The following is a 22,915-nucleotide window of genomic DNA, read 5'->3' as shown; positions in this document are numbered from 1 at the left end:
CCTTTGGACTACCCAAAGCATTTTGGACTTGATCCTCTGTGCAGTGAGCAGCCACTGAAGAGTTTTAGGCAGGAAAGTAACTAAACCAGCATTATTTTAATGTCTCTGGACTCAGTGCCCCACCCTTCCCAGGTTCTAGGAAACCTTCTTTCACTCTGTTCTATGCATTCCTTGCTGAAGAAGTTTTGACAGTCCTCATCTTCTCATGGCTCTGCCAAGACACCTTTAATAGCACCAGATGGAGGCAAAGTGGAGTCCAGACTCCTAGTCCTGGTATTTAGAGCCACCTGCGTCTCCAGACCCTCCTCCTTACCTTCTTCCCCTTCACACTTGGTCGTTAGCTACTCCCTCTTTTCCCATCTTCAGCCTGAGAGCCGTTTTCTCTACTTAGAATGTCTTTACTGCCTCAGTCAATTTGGGGTGCTATAACCCAAAGGCTGGTGGCTTATGAATGACAGAAATGTATTTCTCAGGCCTAGAGTATGAGAAGTCTAGGATCAAGTCACCTGCAGATTCAATGCCTGCAGGCCGACTTATTGGTTCATAAACGGCCATCTTTTTTACTGTGACCCTACATTGCAGAAAGGGCACAAGAGTCCTCTTTTATAAATAAGGGCTATCTCAAAGTCCTCTCCTAATCACCAAAGGCCTCACCTCTGAATTCCATCACACGGGGGTTTACATTTTCACATATGAATATATAAATGAGAGGGACATAGTCTACCGTATTACTCTGAATTCCATGATCTAGGCCCACGACGTACATTGTACATGGGTCAGGTTCAGCTACTAAGGGTGGAGTGAAACACCTTATCACAAGAAGCAACTTGAACTTCTGTAATGTGCCACTTTCCCTCCTCCCACCCACATCATTGTATGTCTTGTGCTATTGTCATTTGTGCTTTTATTTCATATGCTTCCCTTGATGGCATGAAGGAAAGGGATCACATCCCATTACTAACAATAACAAGCAAGCACTGCTGTTTTTTGAGGAGTTTAATTGAGGGCAGCTGCAATGTTAGGATTTTACAGATACGACCTTATTTGATGCTCTCGGCAATGCAGACAGCTTGTGATGACAGTGTCGCTGTCTTACAGGTGAAGGTTGAGTTACTTGCCCAGTGCCATACAGCTCGTAAAGGATGATGCTAGGATTTGAACCCAGAGGTGCTTGACACTGAAGCCTGTGCTCTTCTCCTTCTTTGCTTAGAATGGACAGTAAGTCCTGGTGGGTAAACAGAACAAGAAGAGAAGTACTCATCAGACGTGCCCACAGAAGGATTTGGCCGAAAGCTTGACCTTCTCTCATATTTCCTGCTTAGCAGTTTCCTACCTGGCAGGGACTAATGAGTTTCTTTGTGAAGAAAACAGAGACTCACAGAACAAGATCTATCAACGTTAAGGTCGCCACTGGGTTTAGCAAATGATTTCAGATAACAATATTTTTTAGGGTATGTTCCAATTTCATTACTTATCTGAGCTTCAGAATTAATTGGCAACTTTAACAACTAAGGAGAAGGTAAACAGAACCTCATCATTACATTCCCTGACAACGGAGAAGAAAAATAAAACTGGTTAAAATTTGTATTTTTTTTTCTAAAACTTTAATTAAAAAAAAAAAAGCCTAAAAGTATGAGCTCAGTTTTCATAACAAAATACCATAGACTTGGTGGTTTAAATACCAGACATTCATTTCTCACAGTTCCAGAATCTGGGAAGACCAAGATCAAGGTGCCTGAAAATTGGGTTCCTGGTGAGGGTCCCTCTTCCTGGCTGCAGACAGCCATCTTTTTATTATGCCCTCACATGGAGAGAAACATCTGATCTTTCTCCTCTTTCAATGATATTGATCCTTTGGGGCTGGGGTTGTAGCTCAGTGGTAGAGCGCTTGCCTAGCATGTGTGAGCCACTGGGTTTGATTCCTATCACCACACATAAATAAATAAAGGTCCATCAACAACTAAACAAATATTTGAAAGAAATAAAAAAAGAATATTAATCCCTTGATGAGGCCCCCACTCTCATGACCCCATGTAACCCAAATTATCTTTCTAAGTCCCCACTTCCAAACACCGTCATCTTGGGGGTTAGAATTCCAACATGAATTTGGAGGGGAGGATACTAACATTCAGCCCATAATGTGTGGCAAATGGTTACAAATACTTTTATAAGTAATATTTGCAAAGGATGTTGAATTTATTTTTTAAGAAAAAGGAAAAAGAAGTTTTATTGCTTTGCTGGCAAAGGAGAAACCCAGGGGAATCCTGTCCCAGAGGCTGATTCTCAGATGTTGAGATTTTAAATATAGAAAGACAGAAAATACAAGTTCCTGTATCTTGGCACCCCCACCACCCCCACCACGCAGAGGGTCAGGGTGTTAATGTATGCAGTGTTTTCCTAAGATATTTATTTTGGCAGCATTCGACTTGGAAAGTGAGAATGGGAACAAACCTGAAGTCAATAATGCTTCTTAGGAGAAATGCTTTTAAACAGAAAAATGAAAGAATGTAAAATGTTACGCAGTGACAGCAGCGCACTCCCTCCCCTGCCCCTGCACACACTTATTTCATGAAGAGAGAATGAGGAAAAATGAAGAAAGAGAAGCAAGACCAGGGAACAAGGAGGGATGCAGAGAGAGGGCAAAGGGAGTAGAAAGTAGGTATAAACAAAAGAGCCAGAAGTAGAGGGGGGAGAGAAGGAGAAATGGAAATAAATCAAGAGGTTGGGGAGGAGGAGAGAAAGAGGGAGACACACAGGGAAAGAGAGCTTCCACACATTCTGAAGACTGCCTTGGCCGAAGGGAAACTCAAGTGGAACCGATTCAGAGGGCTTTGGGTGAGATGACCACTAATTTGCCAAATTCAGGTCCTGGACACCAGTGTACAGACTTAGGTGATGTTTGTTCTTCAAAAAAAAATATATATATATATTTATAGATGCATAACATATGGAAAAGTACCCAAATCATAAATACACAACTAAATGGATACAAGATGGAACCACTACCCAGAACAGGGAATAGAGCATTCTAATGCCCCAAGTCTTGCAATTCATTCTCTCCTTTTTCTCCTCCCATTTAGGACCCCTCTGAAGGGAACCACTATCCTCGCTTCTGCCCTACAGAGTAGTGTTACTTGTTTTTGAATACTTTATATTTAGCTTATATATAAACTTAATGCAAAGGTACGGTAGATACTCTTTGGCATCTGGGTTCTTATGCTCAATATTACGCTTGTGAGATAGTCAATGTTACTGTGAGTGGCAATAGTTTGTCTTTAGTGATGTCACAAATTTCTTTTGAATGAATAAACACATTTATCCCTTTCACAGTTGATGGATACTTGGGGTTGTTTCTAATTTATGGCGATTATGAATAATGCTGCCTTGGCCTTTCTGGAACATGTATTTTTAGTATACACATGTATGCAATTATGTTGAATATGGGCCTGGAAATGAAAGGGCTGTCATGGGAATCTGTTTATTTTTAACTGTAGCAGAAACTGTCCATTTTCCAAAGTAGTTGTACTGACGTGGAGTCCTTCTTATGGTATGTGAGCATTTCAGTTGTTGGATACCGTCACCAACTTGTGGTATTGTCAGTGGTTTGGTTTGGTTTCTATTTAGCCATTCTTATAGGTATGATATGGTATCACTGATGGTTTTAGTTAGCATTTCCATGACAGACTTAGGAGGTTAGTCATCCATTCATATGCTTATTAGTCATTTGCCCATTTTAAAATTGAGTTTTCTGTATTGTCTATTGATTTGTAGTTCTTTATATAGTCTGGAAATGAGAATATGCTTTGTAAAAAAAAAAAAAAAGGCAAGCTTGCTATGTAGCTTGCCTTTTCTTCTTCTGGGATGAATTGAAGTACTTGGCTTTAGAATACAGTCTTACCTTGATGGTTAATGTTTTGTTTTCTATTTGTGAAATCTCTGCCTGCTCTACAGTCATAGGGGTTCCTACTATATTCTCTGGAAGTCTTACTGTTTTATCCTTTATATTCATATTTTAAATCTACCTGGAATTGATTATTGTATGTCGTGTAAATTAGGAATCGAGATTCATTTTTTCCCCTATGGATATCCAATTTATCTACCATCCTTTATTAAAAATGATGGCATTTTCCCACTATCTTACTGAGTCACCTTTGTCATGAATCATAAATATACCATGAGTCCATTTCTAGACTCTACATTCCACGTCTCTAATCTATCTTTGCACCAATAGTGTTAATTGGTCTAGATTTAAAATAGGCCTGGATATTTTATAGTTAAAGTCCCCAAACAATTGTTTTATTCAAGATGGTCTTGGCAACTCTTGACCCTTTAATTTTCTTTTTTCTTTAAATATTTTTAGTTGTAGATGGACACAATACCTTTATCTTATTTATTTTTTAAAAATTTTTTTAGTTGTCAGTGGACTTTATTTATTTATATGTAGTGCTGAGAATGGAACCCAGTGCCTCACATATGCTAGGCAAGTGTGCTACCATTGAGCTATATAGCCCTAGCCCCAAACCTTTGATTTATTTTATAAATTCAAAAAGCAGCATGTCAATCCAATAGGATTTTCCATGAGATTGCATTGACATCTTTATAATATTGTTTTCTACTTCATAAACATGATTTATACTTCTGTGTTTTTAAGTCTTTTAAAAAAATTCTCCCATACATGTTTTTTATTCTCTTACGTATTTTTGTACCTTGCATATAACTCCTTAGATTATTCTTAGTTTTTTTAATATTTATTTTTTAGTTGTAGTTGAACACAATACTTTTTTTTTTTTATGTGGTGCTGAGGACCGAACCCAGGGCCTTGCATGCGCCAGGCGAGTGCTCTACCACTGAGCCACAACCCCAGCCCCTATCCTTAGCTTTTTGACGAAAGTAAATGATAGAATTATCCATAAATGATAAAGAATATTTTTAAAATATTCTAATTGTTGTTGGTCTATTCATATATAATTGATTTTTGTATATTTTACCTAGATATTTTGCTAAATTTACTTGCCATTTCTTTTTTTTATATATATAACTGGTAGATGGACACAATATCTTTATTTATTTATTTTTTATGTGGTGCTTAGAATCGAACCCAGTGCTTCCCTCGTGCAAGTTAAGTACTCTACCACTGAGCTACAGCCCCAGCCCTTTGCTTACCATTTCTAATAATTTATCTGTAGATTCTTTTGGATTTCTTTTTCTTTTCTTTTTTCTTTTCTTCTTCTTCTTTTCTTTTTTTTAGAGAGAGAGAGAGAGGGAAAGAAGAGAGAAAGAGGGAAAGAAGAGAGAGAGAGAATTTTTTAATATTTATTTTTCATTTTTTCGGGGACACAACATCTTTATTTTATTTTTATGTGGTGCTGAGGATTGAACCTAGTGTCCTGCACATGCCAGGCGAGTGCGTTTACCGCTTGAGCCACAACCCCAGCCCCTCTTTTGGATTTCTTGATGTACATAATCATATTATCTGAAAACAAAAACAGTTTTATTTTTTTCTTTGCATCATTTAACTTTTATTTATTTTTCTTGCCATAACGCACTGGCTAGAACCTTCCCTTTGGTGTTGAAGAGAACTGATGATAGTTGTCATCCCTGTTTCCTTCCCAGTTTCAGGATGAAGGAATTCTATATTTCTCTACTGAGTATGATTTTTGCAATAGGTTATTTGTAGTTATCCTTTGTATTGATTTCTTAAGCCTACTACAACACATTACCACAGCTTAGTGGTTTTATACAATGAAAATTTGTTCTTTCACAGTTTTGGAGGACAGAAGTTCAAAAATCAAAGTAGCAACAAAGTCTATTCCTCCTGGGGACTCTGAGGGAGAATCTGGTTCATTCATATACCTTGGGGGTTGACTGTGAGCAAGCCTTGGCTTTTAGAGGCATAACCCCAATCTCTGCCTCCATCTTCCCCTTTGAGTGTTTATGACTTTTCCTCTCCACTGGATTTAGGGTGCTTCATAAATCTAAGATGATCTCATCTTATGGACCTTAACTTAATTACATTTGCAAAGACCCCTTTTCCAAACAAGATTACATTTGTAAGTTCTGGAAAATATGACTTGGATATATTCTTTTGGTATTCACAATTCAACCCACAAAATTCTCTTAAGAGAATTTGGGGAGCCTTCCAAGTCAGGCATGGTGGTGCATTCCTGTAATCCTAGTGATGTAAGAGGCTGAGGTAGGAGGATCACAAGTTTGAGGTCAGCCTCAGCAACTTGGAGACCCCAAGAAACTCCATAAGGCTCTGCCTCAAATTAAAAAAAAGAAAGACAAAAGAAAACTGCCTTCTATTCTTAGTTTGCTAAGAGTTTTTAAATAAATTAGTGTTGCATCTGATGATGAGTTTTTTTCTCCATCTATTGGTCATAGTGATTTTTCTTCTTTATTTTGTTGATGTAGTGAGTTATAGTACTTGGTTTGCAAATGTCAAACCAATCTTGCAGTCCTGGGGTAAGATCAAATTGGTTTATGGTGTATTATCCTATTGTTGCATTTATTTCCTCAATTTGGGGGGTTGTATTATATTTGGGGGAAAGATTGCACTATAGTATTTCTTTCTTACAAAATTGTGCTTGTTTGATTTTTAATGTCAAAATTATGCCAGTTTTGTTAAGATTAGGTGGGAAACCCTTCCTCTTTGCTCTATTCTTGGGAATATTGATATTATTTATTACTTCATTATATGGAAGATCTCACCAATGGGACCATCACCATTGGTGAAATCCTGGAGTTTTCTTTTTTTTTGTTGTTTTAAAATTAGTTTCCTTAATAGACACTGAATTCAGAGTTGCTATTTCATCTTGTATCAATTTTAGTAAGTTATGTTTATCTAGAAATTTATCTATCTGATCTAAACTTTCAAATGTATTAGCATGAAGGGTTTTTAAAATATTTATTCTTAAGTTTTAGGTGGACACAATATCTTTATTTTACATATTTGTGGTGCTGAGGATCAACCCCAGTGCCTTGTGCATGCTAGGCGAGCTCTCTACCTCTGAGCCACACCCCCAGCCCCAGTATGAAGGTTTTAATGGTATCCTTATGTTATCTTTTTCAAGGCCATAAGGTCTTAAGCAGTTCCCCTCTTTAACACTGATATTAATAATTTGTACCTCTTTTTTCTTTCTTAGCCTTGCTTCATTTATTAATCATAGCAAGAAAAAAATCAACAACTTTTGGCCTTATTGGTTTTCTCTATTGTATATTCATTCATTCATTTTATTAATTGATGCTATTTTTTCTTTACTTCTACTATCTCAGGGTTTAATTTGCTCTTCTTTTTAACTCCTTCAGGTGGTTAGTTAGTTATCAATTTTCCAGCCTTTCTTCATCTCTAATACGTGCATTTAGGGCTATAAGTTTCTAAGCATATCTTTCGCTACTCCTCATAAAATTTGACTTGGTTACCTTTTTTGTTTTCTTTCAATTCAAACATTTTCTACTTATTGTAAATAATGAATTGAGCATTAATTTTCAAAGCAATTTATTCTCAAGAAAAATTTGCTTTTTTGGAAGATATTATTAAGTTTGATGCTTGAAGAAATACTAATCAATATAGCAGATCAAAGATCTACTAGGTGCTTAAAAAAGTATTTCAGAGCTACTATTAAGGATTTTTATTATAAATATCAAGCATGTGTAAAAATGGAGGGCTTGGAGTTGTGGCTCAGCCGTAGAGCACTTGCCTCGCATGTGGGAGGCACTGGCTTCAATCCTCCATACCACACAAAGATAAACAAAATAAAGATATTGTGTCCAACTACAACTAAAACAAGGAGGAAGGGGAAGAGACTGGGGTCCCATGATGTGCCTCAAGGACATGTCCCCAGTGACTAAAGTACCTCCCATAAAGCCCCACCTCCTAAAGACCTACACTACTTTCAAAAGGACCACAGTGGGGCTAAGGCTTTAACCCACAGACCTTGAAGGACATTCAACGTGCAAACAATAGTGTTCCTCTCCTCATTCCCAAAGGTTCGAATCTCTCTCACAATGCAACATACATTCATCGAATCTTCAAGAGTCCCCAAATTCCTAACGGTTCCAGCATTGCTCAAAAATCCAAGTCCAAAGTCTTCTGTGAGACTTGAAAAGCAAACTCAACCATAAGCTCCTGAGACAAAGAAAAAAAAAAGAAAAGAAAAGCTATGTGCTTCCAAGATGCAATGGTGGGACAAATTCCTATTCCAAAAGAGAGGAAAAGGAAAATAGTAAGGAAAGCTCAGCTCAGTGCAAGACTAATAAGCAGCAGAGGAAACCTTAAGTCCTAAAGCTCCATGTCTGATATCCTGGGCATGCTGTGGTTGGGATGCAGGCTCCCACAGACTTGGGCAGCCCTGCCCTGTGGCTTTACTGGTTGCAGCCACATGTCCTCTCTATCTGGCTGGCTTTGCAGTCTGCCTCTAGCTTTCCCTGAACTGTGTCACACACTGCTTTCTATCTTCCTGGGGTCGATATTGTACATCTTCTTGATGGGATTGCTTATTCCGATTTCAGCCCACAGTACCCTGCCTGGCCTCTCAGGCCTTCCTCAGAAATCTCAGTGGAAGCTGCCATCACTCCATAACTCTTGCATTCTGCATGCCTGCAAAACCAGCAACACATGGATGATGCTGAGGCCTGTCACCAGCATGAGCTGTACCTGGAACTGCTTGAACTACAGCTGCTTTCCAACCTGTTCAACTTCAGTTAGAAAAAAAAAATCTTGCAGTTAACAATCCTGACTGTTAGGGCTGGCATTGTGGCTCAGCGGTAGAGTGCACCCCTAGCATGGGCGGGACCCAGGTTCGATTCTCAGCACCACATAAAAATAAAGACATTGTGTTGTGTCTGTCTACACATAAAAATAAATATAAAAAAAAATCCTGACTGTGAAATATTTATAAGCCCTAATATAGTATGTACACTGCTGTGGAGATATGTTGATAGCGTTGAAACCAGCTCAGAGCAACGCCGCATCATAAGAACTGTGAGATGTAAAATGTGTAAGGCTTTTCTCATCTCATCCTCAACTGTTGTTTTCAATGTTTTAATTAGATATTCCTCCTGTGGCATCCTTTATACTCTTCTTCCTTTTATTCCATGGCTTTTATACTTGGTGTATCTTCCCTTCCACCGGCTCAAGATCATCCCAATGTATCCAATGAGATCTCAGACTTTTAGAAAAGCAATTCTTGGGATGCCATCTGGCTAACCATTAGATGTGTCCAGACAGACACTTTGCAGATTATCTCCAGGAAGGAAGAAAAATAGAAGAGAATCGCAGAACTATTTATACAATTATCCTGCAGGCTTTGGCCTGGAAAATAAGAAACTAGGACTTTCAGGTTTCTGATTGCATTTCTTCTTTCCTGTATTTCATGAAGTTTAAATCACAACCATCTGTTTCAGAAGATATAAAAATCCTGAATTCCATCTTCTTCCATGTTAACAGAATACTAACCCTTTGGGGATCCCTACTTTGATGGAGGTGCTCGAAGATACCTATGATAGAATCACAGTATAAAACAAGCACCCAGGTCCAGCTTAGTATGTGTCTGCCTCATCAGCCTCCTGAATCTAGTGGTGAAAGGGGCATCTTTCTCTGAAATGCAGCTCACAGCGAGGATGTGTCCCTGTGTAGCTGTAGTGACACTGGTATGCTTTCTGCCTGTTTGCTGGTGGTGTTGCAGAGGAGACAGATGGTAATGATGGGGAAAGCTCTCTTTCTGCCAATTCTTATTAGTGACTTTATTAAATTACCTCTTCAGATTTAAAACCATTAAATCACCCGTTTGAGTTTATTCTTTTGCACATCCTTAATTCACAAAATATCCCCTAATCATTCCTGGTAAATGCAAAGGCTTTTCACACTTGATGATTCATTGAGCTTGCTTGCGGTTTTGCAACCTATGGGCTGGTGCGAGTGTGAAAAACACTGTTCTAAAATTGACCATCCACAATGAGTTTGCCCATTCCCTACCCGGGGGCCCTCCCCTCCTAATTCAGTGTATCATCCTCAGTATCTTTCCCAAAGGCGGACCTGATGGCTGCAGAAAACACTCTTCTCTTATAGCCCAGGAAGTCACTGTGGTTGATCCATCAGATTCCAATTTGCTCTCTCAATAATCTCTCTCTTCTCCATGCACCTTTATGGAGCACCAACAGTTTTCTAATCATTGTGCTGGGTACCAGAGACGCAGAGATCAACAAAGCTTGATTTTCATACCAGAGTAACTGAAATTTAATGGAGGACAAGCATGTAAAGAAATATCTACAACACAATGAGACAAGAATAGAGCTGAGTGGTGTGGAGGAGGAATGACTCATAAAGTAGAAGGTTGTATTTTTTTTTTCTTCTACCATGTACTTTCTAGTACTGGGTGGTGAATTCCTTCTTATTTTATTTCATATTCTTTTTAAATCTCTATGCTTTCAAGGCATATCCTTTTTATCTTCTAATACTCTACCTTTGCGAGGGGTGTAACTCTTCATTGTGCCATTTGGACTTACTGAGGATATAGAAATCAGGGAAAGAAGGATTTGGAGTGAGTGGTACTGTGGCATCTGGCTGGTCTTAAGATTCCTGCAGGCATAGCAGAGGGATGAGACAAAATATGCAGATGTGTCACAGGTTTGTGGCAACTGTGCCTCAGGCCCTTAGGAGAAAGGAACAACAAAATGAGTCAGAATGAATGAGAACAGGAAAACCTCCTGCTCCAGCCACAGAGAGAAGAGAAAGAGCCTGCAGAGCCAGAGAGTCTCATTAATGCATCTCTCAGGAGATGCCCACTCGCTCTGGAACCGTCCACCCTCTGCTCCCCTGTCAAGATGAAGCTAAAACAAGTGAGATCCCCTCCCTAACAGGACCAAGCCCACGAGAAGGTTGTACAAATGTCTTAGAACTAAAAGTAGAGCGGCTTTAAAGTGGTTTCCTGGGGAGTGAGGAATGCAGAGAAGCAAGGGAAGTGTTATTACCCAGGAAAAATCAGAGAACATACCCCTCCCTCCCACCCACACACACTTACAGGATTGAACCCAGGGATGTTTTACCCCTGAGCTATATCCCCGGCCATTTTTACTTTTAATTTTGAGACAGTGGCTTCCTAAGTTGCCCAGCCTGGCCTTGAACTTGCATCCTCCTACCTCGGCCTTCCAAGTCACTGGGATTGTCGGTATGTGCCACCATACCTGACTCCTAAGATCTCTTTATCTTGAAAGGATAATCATTTTTTTTGCATAGAAATAATTAACAGTTTATTAAGAACTAAATGAAAAGGATACTAGAAAGAATGTTTTGAAAAGTGTTTGAGGCTTTGGCTGAACTGATAAAGATGATTCACCGTTGGTTTGGAATGCAGAGTCCTAGCCACCCCCCTATACCTGAGGGGAGTTCATCTTGAGAAGGAACCCTTGCACTGAGTGGGTGCCCATGTCACACTATTTGGGAGTAGCTATAGTGGAAACCCCAAACAGGTGTGTTTCACTATAGACTGAGGCATAAGCGGCCCGGGAGGTGCTCCCTGCAGACAGGAAGGGGCAGAATGCTCATGGCTTTGGCAGCAGGAGGGCTCTGGGCCTCAGCTGTGGAGGGGGCAGAAGTTCATGCACTCACTTCATATCTACTCACTGAGTGCCACAGTGAGGAGGTGGAGAAGAAAATGAATTGGTCTACAAATCCAAAGGCCTCATAAGGAAGCCAAGCAGCAGATTTGTGGGTGGACAAAAGGCCCGGTCTCAAGCTACTGAAAATGTGGACTGAGGACAATTCCAACCCCAAGGAGGGTTGTCTGAAGGAGGGGGACACAAGCATTGGAGCTGATCTGCCAGAGACACGGGATGACTTTCAAGGTACTCTGGGGGCAGAAGCCATCTGACGCAGAGGATTGGCATGAGAAAGTTACTCATTTACCAGGGCTGCCAAAACAACACAGTATGACTGGGCGGCTTATGTAATAGGCACTCACTTTCTCCCAAGGATGGAGGCCAGCAGTCTAAGATCCAGGTGCAGGCAGGGTTACTTCCTCTGAGGCCCCTGTCCATTTGTTCCAGGTGGCTGCAGTCGTTTTTTTCCCCATATATTTTAGTTGTTGATAGACCTTTATTTATTTTTACTTATTTATATGCGGTGCTGAGAATCGAACCCAGTGCCTCCCACATGCCAGGCAAGTGCCCTACCACTGAACCCCAACCCCAGCCCCTCGGGCTGCCGTCTTGCTGTGTCTTCACAAGGTCCTTCTTCTGTGCACCTGTGCCCCTCGTGTCCGTGTGTCCTGATCTCCTCTTCTAAGGACAGTCAGATTGGATTAGGGACAGACCTAAGGGCCTCATTTCAACTTAATTACCTCTTTAGAGACCCTGTCTCCAAAATGGTCACATACAGAGGCAAAGATGTTTCAGACGGGATCAGTGGTGATATGGATGAATGTGGTTTTTGATTTGTGTAATGAAATGGGTCAACACTTAGATCGCCACAATTCGGTAAACCAGTATTGTCCAAATGTTCAATGCATGCTATTATAAAACCAAGCCTAGATGTGGACAAAAGATCCATTCAAATTGCAAGACGGACCCATGGATTAATGTCACTGATTGGGGAAATTTTAGGCTTTACAGTTTCAGATTCCACATTGCAACTAATCTTAAGAAATTGCTACTTGTCTATTTTTGGTAAGGTTTCAAAGAATAGCTTCATTTATATGAAAACTCAGATCTCTACAAGGCCAGATTTTTTCTTTAGCTTATTTTAAACTAAAACAACATATTAAAACAGATTGAATATGGAAAATCCAGCTCCTAAAGAGATATTAAGCCCAATACTAAAGATATATGCAAAAATGTAAAAAATTTATTGTTATATTGTTAGGACAATTTTCTCAGTAAATTTTTTTGTTTGGAAAAATATAGCTATTTTCATAAAAATATGCCATTGATGTTAACATGATGAATTTATTATTGCTCTTAAATGATTTAATAGATATTTTTAAATGTATAACAAAGAACTACAGAGCTATAATCACATGAATCAATAATAAACTTTAAGAGTATAAAGAGATCCTGAGGCCAAAAAGTTTCAGAATCACTTCTGTAAACGTACAACTTCCACCAAGAAGGTATACCATGGAATATAGCAGAGGATTAACTGAAATTACAAGAAATTTTAACTGAGCAAAAAGCATCAAAAAAATTTTAACTGAGCAAAAGGACTGCCAGCAGGACACAATTGGCCACTAAGATGGCCCTCGTGACAGTGTACCTTAGCTCATGGGCCTGTTCATGCATTTGCAGTGTTAAAACACCAGCAGCGCCACAGATAGACTCTACAGGCTGTATTCAATAACCCGGGAACACTTTGCAGTCATTCCTTACTATCCAGAGGAATAGTAGGACCCCCAAGGACAATGAAATCTGCAAATGCTCAAATCCCTGCATAAAATGGTATACACAGTTTACACACATCCTCCCACATTTTGTAAGTCATCTCCAAATTACTTCTAATGCCTGATACAATGTAAGTGCTATTAAATGGTTGTTCTGATATATTGTTAGGAAATAATGACTAGAGAAAAAAAGACTACACCTGTTCAATATTTTCAGTGCTGGGTTAGTTGTATCTGTGGATGTGGAGCCTACAGATCCGAAGGGAAAACTGTACATTACTGGTATCCAAAAGGGGCATTCAGTGACTCTGGACATGGGCTACAGGAGGGCAGGAGACCAGATGTGTCTTGTTCACTGATGTTCCCTCATGTCTAGGACTCATATTTGGTTCTCAATAGACATTTATTACATTTAAAAAGAATGAATACCATGGTTACTTTTCTACACTGTGATTAACAATCAGCAATCAAGTATTTATTGTGTGGCTCTTAGTTATCTGAACCAGCCTAGAAACTATAAAATATGTTCAAATCATGAAATATGGTTTGCATTATCAAGATGTTTATGATGGGGGTGGGAGGGGAAGGGTGGGAGCATGGGGTTAGAAAAGATGGTGGAATGTGATGGACATTATTATCCAAAGTTCATGTATGAAGACATGAATTGGTATAAATATACTTTGTATACAACCAGAAATATGAAAAATTGTGCTCTACATATGTAATAAGCGTTGTAATGTATTCTGCTGTCACATATAAATAATTTAAAAATAATAATTTTAAAAAGATGTTTTTGATGATATACAAAGTCTCTGAGTGTTAATGTTATATGTGATGGGTGTGATTACAGAGCTGGGATTTGAGCTAGGATGAAAACAAAATAAAGGGCTGGGATTGTGGCTCAGTGGTAGATTACTCGCCTAACACATGTGAGGTCCTGGGTTCAATCCTTAGCATCACACTAAAAATAAATAAAGATATTGTGTTCAACGACAGCTAAATTTTTTTTTTAAAAAAAGAAAACAAAATAAAGAAAATTCCAAAATCTACATATTCAGGAGAAATGGGAAATACTTTTTGATTAGAGAGAATAAGATGAAACTATGAAAGACTTAAAAGTTAGATGGTTGAATAAAAAATAAGTTAAAAAAATTTTTTTGAGCTGGAGGAAAACTTAAATATCATCCAATCTCATCTCACAATTTTATTTTACTTTTTTATTTTATTTTTATTTTTTTAGTTTCCGGCGGACACAACATCTTTGTTGGTATGTGGTGCTGAGGATCGAACCTGGGCCGCACGCATGCCAGGCGAGTGCGCTACCGCTTGAGCCACATCCCCAGCCCCTCATTTCACAATTTTAGAGATGAGAAAACTCAAGGCTAGAGACCAGGTAGCTTGGCTAAGGACACATGTCAATCTATGGTAGACAAGACTATTGGATTCCCAGGAAAGGCAAACTGTCATTCATTCTTACATCATGCTGCCAAGATCAAATTGTGACCTGATGCAATTAGCAATGGAAACAATGATGGTCCCCGAGTTGGAAGAGTGACATTTACTCAACCTCTATTTATTGTCAGTAAATGAGCAAAGCATTGTTTCAGGAACATTCTCCCACAGGAGGAAGGCAGGAAGATCTTGAAGTCAGGGAAGTCAGGTAGAAAATCTATAAATAAAGATAATCCAAGGTTGAAGTCCTCAACTCTGGTGGGATTGGAGAAGCCTAATGAAATCTGAAATACAGGAATTCGCGACAGTTTGGAAACTGAAGTGAAGGACTCAGAGCACTCAGAGATGACCTCCCAGGCTTCCAGACTCCCAGGAGGAAGACCTAACAACATAGGTTTGGAGGTAGTGATAAGAAACAGCTAAGTCATTTTCTGATTGTATCCTTTTAGCAACTGGTTATCATTTTTAATAAATCTAAAAATATTTTTTTCTATTTAACTTCACAAAAATACATTTAACTGCAATCTATTTTCTGTTCTTTGATCTGCTAAGATGGCTAAATCACCAAGAACGACCATAGTAATTAAGAGAAAAAATTTCAAGCACATAATAAGGAATAATTTCAAGGACAGTACCTTGAAGGTTGTTGAGGAAGACCTTTGGGTGGCTCTTTTTTTTTTTTTTTTTTTTGCACCAAGATTGAACGGGGGGGGGGGGGGGGGGGGCGCACTTAACAACTGAGCCAAATCCATAGCCATTTTTGTAAGTTGTTTAGGGCCTCACTAAGTTGCTGAGGCTGGTGGTGAACTTGCAATCCTCTTGCTGGGATTATATAGGCATGCACCACCATGCCTCAGCAAGGGGTAGCTCTTCTTGAAGCATTGCCTTAGATCTACATTCAATTAATTTGCTTATCTGCTTTAGAGAGAACATCAAGGGATCTTTAAGCAAAAACAAAGGAGCAAAAGCCTTTATTGTTAACGAGCATCACCAAAATAGTATTACACAGTAGTTGACAAATAGAAAGGTTGCTCTAGAACAATAGTAATTCATTCCACACAAATTCCATGCACTGCACAGATCATTGCTTTGAGTTTTATAACTTTTTACAAAACATATGTTGGACACAAATAAGTCAGTGGAATGTCCAGAGTGTAACAAGATTTTTGGATATTAGTAAAGCTGTGTGGTAGAGAAAATTTTTAAAATCTATGAAAATCAACTGAGCATGGTAGCATATACCTGTAGTCCTAGCACTTGGGGAGCCAAAGGTAGGAGGATCCCTTGAGTCCAGGAGTTTGAGAACAACCTGGGCAACATAGCGAAATTCTGTCTCAAAACCAAAACAAAACACCTCCGAATGCTGTTAAGCATATTGAAACATATATTTCATAGGTTTATTTCTATCTCCTTCTCTCAATACAAGATCTGATCTAGGGTCTGGAAATGTGTCTCAGTGGTAGAGTGTTTGCCTAGCATGCATGAGGCCCTGGGTTTGATCCCCAGCACTACCAAAAAAAATAAAAAAATAAAGAAATAGATAAAATAAAGAAAAATAAAAAGCTCTGATCTAGATTACAGTAATAATTTCATGATTATGTACACTATCTTGGTAAATGCACAGTATTTACCTTGTCACATACACTAAGGTAAGAAGTTTGAGTTGGGAGTGGTGCTACATGCCTATAATCCCCATAACTTGGGAGGCTGAGGCAGGAGGATCACAAGTTCAAGGCCAGCATGGGCAGCTTAGCAAGACCCTGTTTCCAATTTTTTTTTTTTTTTTAAAAAGGATTGGGGATGTAGTTCTGTCCTTAGTGGTAGAGTGCCCCTGAGTTCAATCCCCTGTACTAAACAAACAAACAAACAAATAAATGTATGTTTGATCTAAGACTACACAGTCTAATACAGCAGCCCCAGCCATATACGGCTATTCAAACATAAGTGTGTGTGTGTGTGTGTGTGTGTGTGTGTGTGTGTGTGTGTGTGTGATGCTGGGGATTGAACCCATGGCCTGGTGCATGTGAGGCAAGCACTCTACCAACTGAGCTATATCCCTAACACACTCAAACATAATTTTTAATTAAAATTGAATTTAATTTAAAACTCAGCCTCATTATTTTTAGCCACAATTCAAGGACTCAATAGTTCCGTGTGGCTAGCAGCCAGCCACCATGTTGGACAGTGCAGATCCAGAATTGTTGCACAAAGTTCAATTGAACAATAGTGATCTAGAACATAATTGGTAGTTCTCATTTTTAAAATATTTGGTGGTATTAAGATCATACCTGATTTCTAAGCAATGTTAATACCTTAAAAACTTAATTCATGAAAAAATGAGTTCTTTGTTTTGAAATTCTGTTCACAAAGGCATGTTTTTAAAGTAATTAACATGAATACAGCAAAAGAATTTATTTGCGTAGTAGCTTTCTTCCAAGTTGCTCTTCATTTATTCATATTCTAAAATATATATTGAGTTCCTGCTCTGTGGCAGGAAATTTTCTGGGCTCAGTAACAAAATGAATAAAACTTCCTGGCCTCATAGGGTGTATACTATACCCAATGGGGTGAGAGGCAAACGTTATTTATTTTCAGTACAGATACAAAGGTATCGTGTGCCTAATCAGGGCACACAGATGTAAGAATATTTCAATTCTCATTCCAACAAAATGAGACTATTCTAATTCTTAAATTATTGCTCAATAAGAGGTCATAAAAAGGTGCAAATATTAAGAATGTTAATTTCTGATTTTAAAAGCATTTTTATCATTATCAACAACAAAGCATTGCCAAGAATTCAAAAATATAATTTCTGGATAATTAAATCAATGTCTGAAATCCTATTTACCTAAAGAGTAAGAAAGGACTGTCTGTTTTCCAATGTCACCATGTCCCTTTGTGAAATCATGCTGTCACACACTAGTGATGGTCACCTCTACTGCTACAGGTTTCCTCCACAAACTATAGCCAAGTAATTTTGTACCTGGCTGAGTACTTTGGGTGGCAGAAAGTGTACCACTTTAATAAATAGTAGGGCACATTTCTATCAGTCCTAACTTTATTAGTATTAATAATTCACCTGTCCACAGCTGGAAATTTAGAAAAAAAACTAAACATTTGAAGGCAATTGTATTCCCTCTACCCAGAGAGATAACCACCAATAGCAATTTGACATATCTCCTTTGAGAATTTATTTTTTCATATATATATGCATACACACACTTGCTAACATGTATATACATGTGTAATATGTTCATCTATGTAACATTACATGTGTAATCAAAGTTTTACCATTAATATCCTGCTGTTTTCTACTTTGTCATATAGTAAAAACATATTTCCGTTCAGATAGAATAGCTCTAAATCATCATTTCAATATCTGTGTGATGTTCCATTCAGCAAATATATCGTGATTTATTTAAACCTTTATCTTGTCAAAGGGTTATGTTCTAAATTCTTCACTATTACAATTTGAGGCTGGGTTAAATATCCTTGTACATATTTCTTTGTGAACCTGATTAAACGTCTGACCAAAATCTAGAAGTGGAATTCTTGGGTTAAAGTTTCTGTACTTCTTGAAAAATTTCTGTACACATTGCCAAATTCCATTTCAGAAAAATCGTACATTTACCCTTATTCCAGCAGTAATGAGCGGGCCCTTCCTCCCAAGCCCTTACTCATGCTACTATTCTTGGGAGAACTTTGCCTTTTCTCTGTTTTTCACTCATTGGTTCTTAGCTTGCTCCTGGCATGAGCTTTCTAGTGTTCGAAAAAAACTGTCATGTCTCTTCAAAGTCTTCTTTTTTAGACTTAACATCCCTCCAGTATGAATTAGTAAACTATTGTCAACCTGGCACCTGGAGGATCAATAGTTCCGTCCTTGATCTTTTATTGCTCCACATTCTAAAAAATGACTTGGAGGAAGCTATAAAAAGCATGCTTGAAAATTCTGCTCAACATTTATTCAGTGCCTACCAGATGCGGGCCTTAATGCATTGCTCAAAGGACATAGTGCACATACCGAGCGCTCTCTCGCCTGTCCTCTGGAAGCTCCAGAGTGATGGGAGTGAGAAGTGTAGGTGGGACTAGATCTGGTGATTTCCAGCACGGCACATAGAGCAACTGGGGATAATTGCAAATAAAACAGAAACCCAAAACCTAGCACCCTGCCAGGGGACACCAGCCACCTCTACTTTTTACAGGGTTGGGGCACACTGTTGGGAGGCTGCTCTACTCAACAAATAGGCATCGAGTACCTTTTCTTTGTGCTGGGCCTTGTTCTCCAGAAAAATCCCCTGGGAATTATTTTTGAGGTGCTCAGTGAGCCGGAGCTCCCAGATCAGCCGCCAGCACCTGAGGCCAGAGCCCCTCAACTATCTCCTGCCTCACTGCAATTTTTTTTTTCTGAGTTCCCAAGAGAAATTTTGGCTGGTTAAAATAACACTAATGCACTTTGAAGAGTTTTAGGGCCCAAATACAGTAACCTTAAAGGGAGACGCCGTGGAAAATCCCTCTGGGAGGGAACCAGGCAGTGCCTAACAAGTGCCTGAGATGGCAACTCCAGAAGTTCTCTGTGGGACAAATTAGACTGGACTTGGAAAAAAAATGCTCAAAACTCTAAAATGTTCCGCACTTGGAAATTGTGAGATGATCCTGTCACTAATATTAAACATCTAGAAAAGTCTTCTAAGTGGTGCTCTGAGACCAGCCAACCCCTCTGTCCTATGCCCCCTGTACCTTCAGAGCCCAGGTCTCGGGGTCACTTTTCCCCAGAAAGTAGAGCTTTCGTATGCACCAGGAAGTCCCCTGTCTGACAGGGCTTGACATAGGGATCACCTCCTCTCCACTGCAGCCTGGTCACATGTCCTGACTGGGCTAGATGGACTCAGAAAATGTTACTGGACTTTGAACCCCTGGGTGTTGGATGCCAAAATCAATGGCCCTTCTTTCCAAAGACAGACAGAGAGCCTGTGGTTGAAAAGTGCAGGAATGAAGCAGACCGTGCTGTATGTCAGATTCATATGTTTTAATCTTTGGACTGGTGCCTGACATTTTGATGTCACAGTGGCATGTGGTGGATTGGACCAGAGCAGTTGGTCTTTGCTTCCTGCGTATTTTGTTGTCCCTGTCCCATTCACTAGAGCTCAGGGAGTGTATTTGGGCTAGCTCCACTTTCCTCTGGCTCCCATTTCTGTAATTTTATGACTAAAAGGAAAAGATATGATGTGCCTGCCCTCCGTGGCCTTTGGGTCACTGCCCTGCAGGGCCACTAACATCCTAGGTCCTCACGCTCTGTTCACACTCCCCACAGACAGAGTCTGTGCCTCCAGGCCCAGTGTGGCTATCAGTGCTGCAAGCCCCTGTTGGAAGGATGGACACCAAGGCAAGGCCTGACAGGCCCTGGAAGTGCCGGAAGCCATCTCAGCAGGGATTCCAGATTCTGGAAAGAGCGAGTACCAAGCAAGACCCCTGGGCCTACAGCTCCTTGTCCTGAGCTGTGTTTGTACATGACTTGTCCCCACAAAAACCCACCTTGGGGCTCGGTGTCCAATGGCACAGTGTGGAGAGGCTTGGGCCTCTAAGAGGGATTAATGCTCCTCTCAAGGCGGTGAGTCCCTGTTCTCACAGGACTGGACTAATCACCACGAGAGCAGGCTGTTATGAAGCAAAGCCCACTCCACAGGTTTGGCCTCTTTCTCACTTGCTGCTCACACTCCCAGATGCTCTCCTGGCATGCAATTCACCCACCATTTTAGGACACAGCATGAGGCTGCTCAGACCAGATAAAGCCATTGGAACTTGGACTTTTTGAAACCTTCAAAACATGAGCTAAAATAAACCTTTTTTCTTATAATTATCTAGTCTCAGGTATTGTGGTATAGCTACACAAAATGAACTAAGATACCCTGTGAGGAGGGACCAGGCAGGGATGAAGTAGAGTAGGTCTCCAAGGCAGAGATTCCAGCATTAGAGTATTAGAGTACCTTTGATTTGAGTCTTTAGGTCACATTGCAGAGGTATACACACACACACACACACACACACACACACACACACACACACATAATGTCTTTCTCCTCTTTTCTTCGTTCTGTTTTTAATTTAAATTTTCATTGAGATAATAGTTGATTAACATGCAGTTGTAGGAAAAAATACAGACCTTGGCCTTGCTGACTGAGTATCCACACACATGTGAAAGGGCCCTCACTAGGGGAAGACAAGAGCGTGTGGATAGGTCCCTGGCAGGGGCGAGGAATTCCAGGTTGGTACCTGCTCCCCATGTCACTATAGAGTGATGTCTATCAAGGAAGGATGCTAGAACATGTTATTTAATGGTTTGTGAGGTTGATTGATTTACATATTTTAAATATTGAGACATGTGGTTTGTGGATCTCTCTTTGTAATTCTGTCCCACACCCCTGCAAAGGTTAGGGGTGGGCTTGGGACTGGAGGTGGTCTTCTTCATAGGTGAATTCATAAGGTTCTGAAACCGGACAAAGGAGTGTGCTGCAAACACTGGGAAGGTGTATGGGAAACCGAGTGTAGGGGAAGGATCTTCTTGGAAAGATGAAAGTGAAGAACTCTTATTCCCCTGGGATGTGATTCATGTTTAGTAAACCTGTCTATTCCTCTGCTTTGCTGTTTTCTTCTTTGTTCTTGTTCTCTGGGATTTCACTTAGCATCCTGGTAAAATTCCATAAGAAAAGCCCCTATATGTCTTGGATAAGTGGAGAGGCTAAGGAAGATGTGGGCCTGACTAGCTGGGGAGCTGAGTACTGGGCCTCAGGACAGAGCCAGTGGAACCACGCAGTGGAGCAATGGAAATACCTCGTGGCCTCTGCCACCTTGCCCTACACAGGACTGACCCAAGACCCGGCAGCTTCAGGAAGGCAGAGACTAAGTATGCCCCACCATAGTGCCCAGGTGTGTGTTTAACCCACAGGAGTGCTCATACAGTGTTTGTTAAATGAATGGACCATGTCAACATCTAGCACGGAACATAAATAAACACTCAATAATAATTGTTGGATAATTATTTTTAAGTGTTTAATTAATTAGTTAATGTAAATATAAACAATGTGTCATAATTATTTAAATACAAACACATATATTAGTAAAACATAAATGTGAATGATTAAAAATAAATTGATTCAATTAAAATATTAAATAATTTTATTGAATGTACTTAAATTTACTCCTAGAAAGTTTGCCTTGATCTAAAGTAAAAGAAAAGCCAATTGTTATGTAACAAAAACTGAAAATAGAGGGATAATTTAAAATAGTTTCAAGCAAATACATCCTGATTTCTTCCTGGCTTTGGCAGACCGAGGGCCATGTTCTGAGTTGTTTGCCATGGACTTGACAGATCTACCCTTTCCCAAGGTGTTTACCTTGGACTGTGGAAGTTCTTCCACCAACCTAATAAAAATCATCACTTCTAGGACAGGCTTGCCAGGTAAGGCGGCATAAGTGGACTCTCTTTATATAGTTATTTCAAGTTCCATTGTCTCAGCACATGAATTTGCAGTTATTGTGCTTAAATAAACCTATACATCTATGGCTAAGTGACAGGGATGCCAAGTGATAAGGTAGAGAAAGAGCAGTCCTGCAGCAAATCGAGCAAACTGAATACCCACATGGAAAGGAATGAAGTTTGGCCCCAATTTTATAACATATACAAAAATTAACTTGAAATGGATCAAAGATGGATTATTTATTTATTTATTGGTACTGGGGATTTAACCCAGGGGCACTTCACCACTGAGCTACATTCCCAGTCCTTTTTATTTTTTATTTTGAGACAGAGTCTCACGAAGCTGCTGAGGCTGGTCTCAAACTTGTGATCCTCCTGCCTCAGCATCCAGAATTGCTGGGATTACAGGTGAGCACCAATGGATTTCCAAGTGAGCACCAATGTGCCCTCAAAGATCTAATTCAGAAGCTAAAAACCATAAAACTCTTAGAAGGAAACATATGGGTAAGTCTTCATGGTACTGGATCTGGCAATTAATTTTAAAAAATGACACAAAAGGACAAGCAACAAAAGAAAAATAAATTGAACCTACCTTATAGTTAAAAACTTTTTGTGC

The 22,915-nt window shown here is 39.6% G+C and overlaps 1 long non-coding RNA gene across 1 annotated transcript; it reads right to left on the bottom strand.

Moving 5' to 3' along the window:
* Positions 1 to 981: 981 nt before the first annotated feature.
* On the bottom strand, positions 982 to 6,203 carry LOC144370103 (uncharacterized). The gene is made up of 2 exons (XR_013430044.1): positions 5,164 to 6,203; positions 982 to 1,225 (listed from the first exon to the last, which is right to left on the bottom strand). It is a non-coding gene; the product is annotated as an uncharacterized LOC144370103 (long non-coding RNA).
* Between the last annotated feature and the right edge of the window lie 16,712 nt (positions 6,204 to 22,915).

The sequence above is a fragment of the Ictidomys tridecemlineatus genome, chromosome 13, assembly GCF_052094955.1.
Source record: "Ictidomys tridecemlineatus isolate mIctTri1 chromosome 13, mIctTri1.hap1, whole genome shotgun sequence".
In the NCBI taxonomy this organism is placed as follows: Eukaryota; Metazoa; Chordata; class Mammalia; order Rodentia; family Sciuridae; genus Ictidomys; species Ictidomys tridecemlineatus.
Note: the sequence above shows the minus strand (reverse complement) of the source record. Positions and strands in the feature narration are given on the sequence as shown.